This window comes from Elephantulus edwardii, unplaced genomic scaffold (genome assembly GCF_000299155.1).
Source record: "Elephantulus edwardii isolate Elephantulus edwardi_28Jun2011 unplaced genomic scaffold, EleEdw1.0 scaffold00078, whole genome shotgun sequence".
Lineage (NCBI taxonomy): Eukaryota > Metazoa > Chordata > Mammalia > Macroscelidea > Macroscelididae > Elephantulus > Elephantulus edwardii.
In genome coordinates this window covers 11592199-11600870 of record NW_006399828.1, presented here as the reverse complement: position 1 = coordinate 11600870, position 8672 = coordinate 11592199, and the positions used below count along the sequence as shown (strand labels likewise).

The window sequence follows — 8672 nt, the reverse complement described above, 5'->3', positions numbered from 1 at the left end:
CTATGAGTGGCAAGCACCTCGACGGCACATAACAACAACGTCAATTATAAAGACACTACAGGTTACATTTTTTAAATAATCTATAAAGCATGCCCACAAATGTCCATTATAATGCGTACAAAATAAGAGTCATAGCATTGAATTTAATGGCATATTAGGATTAACACAAGTTTGTTTATGGGAAAGGTAAATAAGGTCAATGGATTTGGAAATCCCTTTCAGTGAATATAATGGTTTGATAATTTGTAAAGTCTTTGTTTCCTATATTTTCCTTATTTTTTTAACATAAATACCTTGTAAAGTATTGTTTAATACAGTTGTGGTTGATTTTACAAAATTGTAGCTTATATTACAACTATTATTCTTTCTATAAGAAAGAATAGTATCTACAAAAATCTAGAAGAAGAGGAGCATTGCAAAATAGTCTAGGGGACGAGGAAGGAAAGGGAGAGGAAAATGTGAAGCAATGAATGAATAAAAAAGACAGAAATATCTTTCTTATTATTTTCTCATAAAATAGAGATTTAGTGTCAATGCATGACAATAAACTCATGGCATTAGTTATAATGCTTTCATATGAGTTTTACAATTTTCAAATTATTTACACAAATTTTACTTTTATATATTTTACAGTTCTGCCTAACATGGAAAAAGTTTTTAAAAGTAAACAAATTTCTAATATATGACACATGTAAGTCTTCAAAACTCTCTATACTTTAAGTTTTCAGATTTTTCCTTCAGTGAATATTAAAATTTTGTTTTGTTTTGGTCTTTTGGCACTGAAAATCTAATACATTAGAAAGTATTTCTATAATTGATTTCAGCTGTATGCTTTTATGTTTCCACATTGTAATTACTCTCATTCATATACTTTGAAAATGTAAATTGCTTGGAAAAAAACTGCTCTTGAAAATTCTTAAGTATTATATGCTTTCAAAATACCTCAATCTTCTCGTTATACGGCCAGCATAAATCAATAATATCAAATGAATGTGAGAGTGAATAACAAATCAAGAACTGTGCTCCACAGGGTTTTTCTAGTTCTCACTTTACCAAAACAGGTCATTCTTTCAATTAGTAAAAAATTCCTTACCATCCAAAATCTTGGTGAGACATTCACTTGTTGTGTTAGGTTCCTTCGAGTCAACTACAACCCATAGCTGAACTATGAGTCCTGCCTTATCCTGTGCCATTCTCACCATCTCTGATACACTAGAACACTTTGCTGAAGTCATCTTGTCAATCCATCTCAGGGGGTGGGGAGTCTTTCTCTTGTTTGCTGACCTTCTATCTTTTTTAAGAATGATGTCTCTTTCCAAGGAATACCCTCACCTAGCTCCATGCCCAAAGTATGAAAGATGAAACTTCACCATGTTTGCTTCCAAGGAGCATTCTGGCAGCACTTTTTCTAATATCTATCTGTTTGTTCTTTTGACCATTCACAGGATATTGAATATTCTCTAGCACCACAAGTCAAAGACATCAATTCTAATAAGGAATAACTCTTGCATGATACCTGGCTATTGGAAAATGTTATTGTGCATCGTTGCTATCCTAAAGTTTGTATCTTTGATTTAATTTAGAAGTGGCTTGCAAAACAGATTTGGAGATAAAATGTGATAAAACAGGTGATAAAACTGTCACTGAAAATCCAATGGAAAGGGAGCTCTGGTGGCGTAGCAGCAAGAAGCTGCACTCTAATCCCAGAGATACGTAGTTCAAATCCACTGGATGCTCTGCTGGAGAAGGAGGGGCAATCTCTTCCTATACCAGTCAGATCCGATTTGATGGTACCCCCCGCCCACCGCCAAAAAAAAAAGGAAAGAAATAGAAAAGAAAACCAAATGGAGCACAGTTCTACTCTGACACAAATGAAGTTTCCTTGGGTCAGAATAAAATTTTTCCTACTAAATACTTATTATTTAATTAAATACCATTTTGAATGCTTTTGAGATCCAGTATTGAACTAAACATGATACATGTACCTAAAAATAGGAATCCTGTCATACTCACAATACACATTTGATACTTTGCAAAATTTATATTTATCTTCCTTCAATCTAGAGGCATAGAGTAAATTGAAAAAAAGGTTTTTAGAAATTAATCTACAGATAATCTTCTTGTTCTTGTTGTTTGGTGCCATATGTGTTTAATTATCTAGATCAAGAAATCCCTTTACTCTGCTGAAATCAAAACATTCTTCCTAAATATAATGAACACTGTCCTAATATACTTCCTAAATATAATGAAATGAGCTACATTTTCAAGTAAGGGGGGAAAAACAGATCAAATCCTACATTCTGTCTTAAATAGTTGCCGTTACAAAGAAGGTCTTAACGTTAGAGTTTTGTTTTTTAAGCATACAATCTACATATAAAGTCATCTCTGGTAGCATAGTTTGTAGAGAGTTGTACTGCTAATTCAAAGGCAGCTTCTCTTTGGAGGTTCAACCCCACCTGGTCCCTTGCAGCAAAACGATGGACAAGCTCCTAATACCCAATTGAAAACAAAACTAAAAATGTTTAGTGACTAAGTACCCTTATATTTAAATCAAATTTAAAAGGTAGACATTTACCAACATGATGTTGGTTTCTTTAGTTAAATTCCAATATCATGAGCCTTTAATATGGATTGCATTTCAATATCAAGAAGACAAAATTGTCAGCCAATAGGTAGAGGGGAAAAATGCATTTGTCAATAATTTCATCTTGTACCAGCAGTCGAGTAATCACAAGATGTATTTCACTAAATAAATATCCTATTAAGGACATCTATAACATATTAAAGAGTAATGATGTTATTTGAAAGACTAAGGTATATCTGATTTTGAAGCTCTATCTCACATACTTCAGGCATGTTGTTAGGAAAGGCCAGTCTTTGGAGAATAGCTTCCTTGGAAGGGTGGAGGGTCAGCGCAGGAGAGGAAGACCTTGGATGAAATGGATTGACACAGTGACTGGCAATGGGATCAGGTGTGTCGGAGATGGTAAGGTTGGATCAGGATAGGACAAGCTATTGTTCATAGGATTGCTATGAGTTGTGGCTAAGGATCCAGCTGCATCCAGTTGTTTTTATTATTTGTTCTGCTAAGATTAATAGCAGTCTTGGGAGGTTTAATGTCAGCTGAATCCAGACTCTGGCTCCTTGAGGCACGACATGTTTGAGGGCTCAGGGCAATTTTGGTGTTCTTTGGGACCCACGTGGGGGTCGACAGAGTGGACATGCCAGATGAACTGGGGGTCTGACGGAAGGACTTTGCCAGCATTTGGGTGTGCCGGGTTGGTAAAACATTCCTCTAGGTGTATAGCCCTGGTGTACAAGTTGCTGTACAGCGTTAACTTGTGGTTGTCATGAGGCTGAACACTGTGACACTGATGTGTCAAATGTGTTAATGGCTGGTTACCCAATGCGGACAGAGTGGGGTGGAGCTCCCCAATTTAAAAAAGCTTGGAAGGAGGAGTGGCATCCACTTCTTTAATAGCTTGCCTCCGGAAACCCCATGAACCTGGAGAGAGGATGAGAGACACCCAAGCGTTGAGGACTCTCCTTCATAGGGTCGCTATGAGTCGCCTGCGACTTGACGGCACTTAACAACAACAAACAACAACAAGGTATATCTGATTCAAGTCATAGTCTTTTCAATTGCTTCTTATGTTCCTGAAATTTTGACAATGACTAAGAATGACGGAAGAAAATTAATGCCTTTGAGTTGTGTTGTGGAGAGAATTTTAAAGGCATTTGACTGTGTGGATCATAACAAACTGTGGCTGACTCTGAGAAGGATGGGAATCCCAGAACCCTTAATCATGCTAATGTGAAAACTATACTTGGACCAGGAGGCAGTCGTCAGAACACAGCAAGGGAACACTGCATGGTTCAAAATTGGGAAGGGCATATGCCAGGGATGCATCCTATTTCCATACCTTTTCAACCTATATGCAGAACAGATTATCTGGGAGGCTGGGCTCTATGAGGAGAAATGTGGGGTCAAGATTGGTGGACAATTTGTCAACAATCTGCGTTATGCAGATGACACAACCCTGCTTGCTGAAACTGAGGAGGACCTGAATCACCTGCTACAGAGGGTCAAGGACTGCAGCCTCCAATATGGATTGAGGCTCAATGTCAAGAAGATAAAGATTCTCACCACTGGGCCAATTGGCAGCATCAGGATGGATGGTTAAGAGATTGAGATTGTTCACAGCTTTAGTTTGCTTTGCTCCACAGTCAACACTCTTGTCACCAGTACCCAGGAAATTAAAAGGTGCATTGCCATGGGAAAGTCTGCTGTTAGGGACCTCTCCAAAGTACTGAAGAGCAAAGGTGTCTCTCTAGAGACCATGGTGCGTTTGATACAGGCCATGGTCTTCACAATCACTTGTTATTCATCAGAGAGTTGGACAATGACTAAGGAGGACAGAAGGAGAATTGATGCTTTTGAGCTGTAGTGCTGGAAAAGAGTATTGAGGGTACCATGGACTGCTAGGAAAACAAACAGATTCATCCTGAAAAGGGTTAAACCAGGTGGCTCTTTGGAGGCAAGGATTCTGAGGCTCCGTCTAACATACTTTGGACATGTTGCGAGGGGAAACCAGTCATTGGAGGACACCGTGCTTGGGAGGGTGGAGGGACAGCGCAGGAGGGGAAGGCCCTCTATGAGGTGGATTGATTCAGTGACTGGGATAATCGTGATGGGAGTGGCAGGGACAGTATGATTGGCATAGGACAGAGCAGAGTTTAGGGCTGTTCTACATAGTGTCGCTATGAGTCGCAAGCGACTCGAAGGCACCTAACAATAACGACAAACATGGACTGAAAGAAGAACAAATATATATAACAGAAAGTTCAAATAGGGTGCTTCTTGGAGGCAATAATAGTGAACGTTTGTCTCAAAAATTTTGAGCATGTTGTTAGGAGATGACAGTCCCTGAATAAGGATATCATAGTTGGAATGATGAAGAGTCAGTGAAAGAGAAAAAGATCCTGAACAAGATCGATTGATACAGTCACCGTAAATAATGTATATGGACTTATGTATAACAGAGAAAATGAGGATGACACTGGGTAGTGTAAGATTCAGATGGATGAGTTGTTCTTAGGGTTACTATGAGCTGTAATCAATTCAATGGCATATTATGTAACAAATTTTACTGTTAACCCAAAGCCTGCAAAATTTCTGAGATTTGAATCCATTAGGAGAAAAATGAAAATTATCCTCCCTATTTTTGTAATTTATAATCTCAGAAACCCAATGGATGTAAACAAAAATGAAAAGAATTGTAGTGAAAGAAAAGAAACTGAACGTTTATAGATCTCATAAGAGGTTAATTATCAGAAAGGTTAGAGTGACTCAACTAATATTTTGACACTCATGAGTTGCTATGAGACAGAACAAAGCAGATGGGAGGAAGTTTCAGTGAACGAATATTATTCTTATGTTCATTATAGCAGCAATAATTCACAAAGGCACTGAATGCCATAAATTATAGTGAACTACAGTAAAGGATGTTATTGTAATAAATATTTAAAATTATCTCTCAATATTTGAACCTTTAAGATCATTGGCTTATTCAATACATTAAAACCACCATGATGTGTGAAGTGGATTCATAAACAGAATGAATGTTATGTAATTTTCTTGTATATGTTGTTTGTTTGGGGTTTCCCCCACCTTTCCTTTATTGCTTCCATCCATCCTTATTTCTTTCCTCTCTCCCTGTTTCTTCTTTCACTCCCTTACTGTCTTCTTAACTTCCTTTTTTCTACTTTTATTTTATATTCTAGTAAGGAAAAAAAATCAGTACTTCAACAAAATTTTATTATTGAAAAAATACTTTTTGACAAATCATGGCAGTATAAATATAAGAAGCTACAGGGTATTTTTTAGTATCATCACTAAACAGCACAGGTTAATGGAACCTATAGCAATTGAAGGAAAGAGGGAATGCCAGAAAGTGGTGAATTACAAACTTTCACAAATGACAACTAAAATCTTCAGGCACTTTTATTCACTGGTAAATTTTGAGAGTTCTTCTGAACATGTAAGTTCAAGGGTGTGTGAAAATGAAAGGACAGGAAGTGAAAAGTAATTAATTGACCATTTATAGACCTCAATAAGGGGTTTATTTTCAGAAGGGCCAATTGGCTGAACCAATTTGCTAACCCATAGTAATACCTTGTTAGTGATTAAATATTGGGTCTTTTATTTAACAAAAAATGTATGTCAAACTTAAACCAAATTTATTCTATTAAAATATTCTACACTCTTGCATTCCCACCAAATAATGCTGCTTATGATCCATGAAAGTTCTTTTAGAGTTTCAAGAAAAAGCACTCTAGGAAATGTAGTTCCTAAATCTCATGATAGCATAAAATGGAGAATTAATATAAATCATATTAGGATCTTAAATAAGTAAAAATGGTTCTCTTTAGTATTTAAATATTCTACTGGCAGTTCAGGTACCTTTCATGAGAACTAAAAGTGAAATTGACTAGAAGAAATTAAAGTGAGGCTGCCTACTCTGTATTCATTGTCTAAACTCTAGTGTGCATATTTTGTAACTTTCCAATCCGTTCTATACTAAAGGCAGAATAGATTTGGTCTCTGAACAATTGAGAATTCTTTTTGAAGATCTAACTTCTTATAAACTGATTAAATTAGTATATCATTAAGAATCATTCTGGTATAATTTCTTATAATATTCTTATACTTCAAATCTGTATTTTGTGATATGAATGTTTTTCTATAGTTGTAAATGTAATATGATAAAAACAACAACAATATGATAATAAATATGGTGTTAGTGAATAATGCATTACTTTGGGATACATATCACTTTATTTAATGAATTTAGTAAGTTTACAGTTACACATAGATTGAAAGAGATTCTCTAGAAGAAAGAGTCCTGGTGCTGGACTGCTTACTGAAAAGATACTGTTCAAAATCACTAGCTTCTCTATAGAAGAAAGAAAAGCAGTCAGCTCACAGCAAAATTGACAGCTTTGGGAAGAGTTTCCATGAGTTGGAATAGACTAGATAGCATTGGGTTTTTCTGAGTCTTTATTATGATATGGTACTTTGGAATTTTTGGGTTTTTGCTTACTTGGGTTTCCCCCTCTTTTTTATAGATCTCTGGCATTATGCTGCAATGCAATATCAATATATATTAGATGACACATTCACAAAAATATTTATTTTGTCCCTAAATATAACAAGGTTTGGTGTTCATGATAAATAAATCATTGATGTTGACATAATTTTCATTATCACATTTGGTTCAAACAATTTATTATCTGCATTTTAAAAAAATTCTACTTTTTTTATTACAGTTCAAGTCCACCAGTTGCTCCATGAGAAAAGGGTAGTTCATCTCCAACAGTGCAATTTACTGCCGCTGAAAGCCCAATGGAGGGTCACCTATGAGTTGGTTCTGACTCTAATGCAGAACAATTGTGATATTGTCAAACACATGAAAAAAAACCAGAAAGAATAAATTTATGTTTTTACCAGACTACCTCTATAGCTATGTAATTTATCTTTTTTTCCCAATTATTCTTTCCTATACTTTTATGGTGGAATGTGTTAAAAATGTACACATCCTATCATTTTCCTAATAATGAACATTTTTTCAATATAGAAGACTGACAGAGGAATCACAGAAGTCTTGTATAAAAACTATTCTTTTTAATTTTTTTTTACCCAGTAAGAAAATGAACTAAGTATTTGTCTCAGAAAGGGAACTAATGTCAGGAGAACTGGTTGTAAATAAAAAGTATGCAAGTTAAATAATTTTTAGCATCATAGAACTTCTACATCTCACTCAAAATGTCACCTCTATAAATATTGTCCCCAATGAAGCATCATCTATTATGCCAGTGATACCAGAGGTACTAAGATGTTTTCCTATCTGTCTACCTTATTATTCTTGATTTTAGTTTGTTTTCAGGCTTACACTCCTCATGATCACAAATATGTTTGTTCATGCGAACATGACAAATAATTACCACAACAGAATTAAATCATATATCTAGTTAGCACAAGCTAAACTGCCTCAGGAGTTGGAATCCTTTCCCAATAAACATGTAAATTGTTTCTTAAGCACTTTGGGTTATATACAATATATCACTAAAATTTTGTAAAGAAAAGTAGACTAAGCCATTGCAGCCATGCTCTTCACCTGAAGCAGTAGTTGGTTTCTATGCACAGTACTCAGGAGTAGGAGGTTCATAGTTTAATCTCTTCTCCCTTCCCCCTCCTGTGAGAGTTCTTTTCTTTCTCTTGTCTTCATCTACAAATTTTTTTTTAACTGCGTGAAGAACTTTATCAGGCAATATGACAAGCGATGTTAGCAACAAGGCAGGTCTCCACTCCATGAACTTCCATGTTGTTGTTGTTGCTGTTGTTGTTTTTATGTGCCTTCGAGTCGCTTGCGACTCATAGGGACCCTATGTACAACAGCCCTAAACTCTGCTCTGTCCTGTGCCAATCACACTGTGTCTGATACTCCCATCCTGATTATTACAGTCACTGAATCAATCCACCTCATTGAGGGCCTTCCTCTCCTGCGCTGTCCCTCAACACTCCCAAGCATGATGTCCTTCTCCAAGGACAAATCTCTCCTCACAACATGTCCAAAGTATGTTAGACGGAGCCTCAGAATCCTTGCCTCCAA

The 8672-nt window shown here is 36.1% G+C and overlaps 1 pseudogene; it reads left to right on the top strand.

Annotated features, from left to right (window-relative positions):
- The window catches only part of LOC102844633, a 23185-nt pseudogene that overhangs the window by 13020 nt on the left and 1493 nt on the right, over window positions 1-8672 (top strand).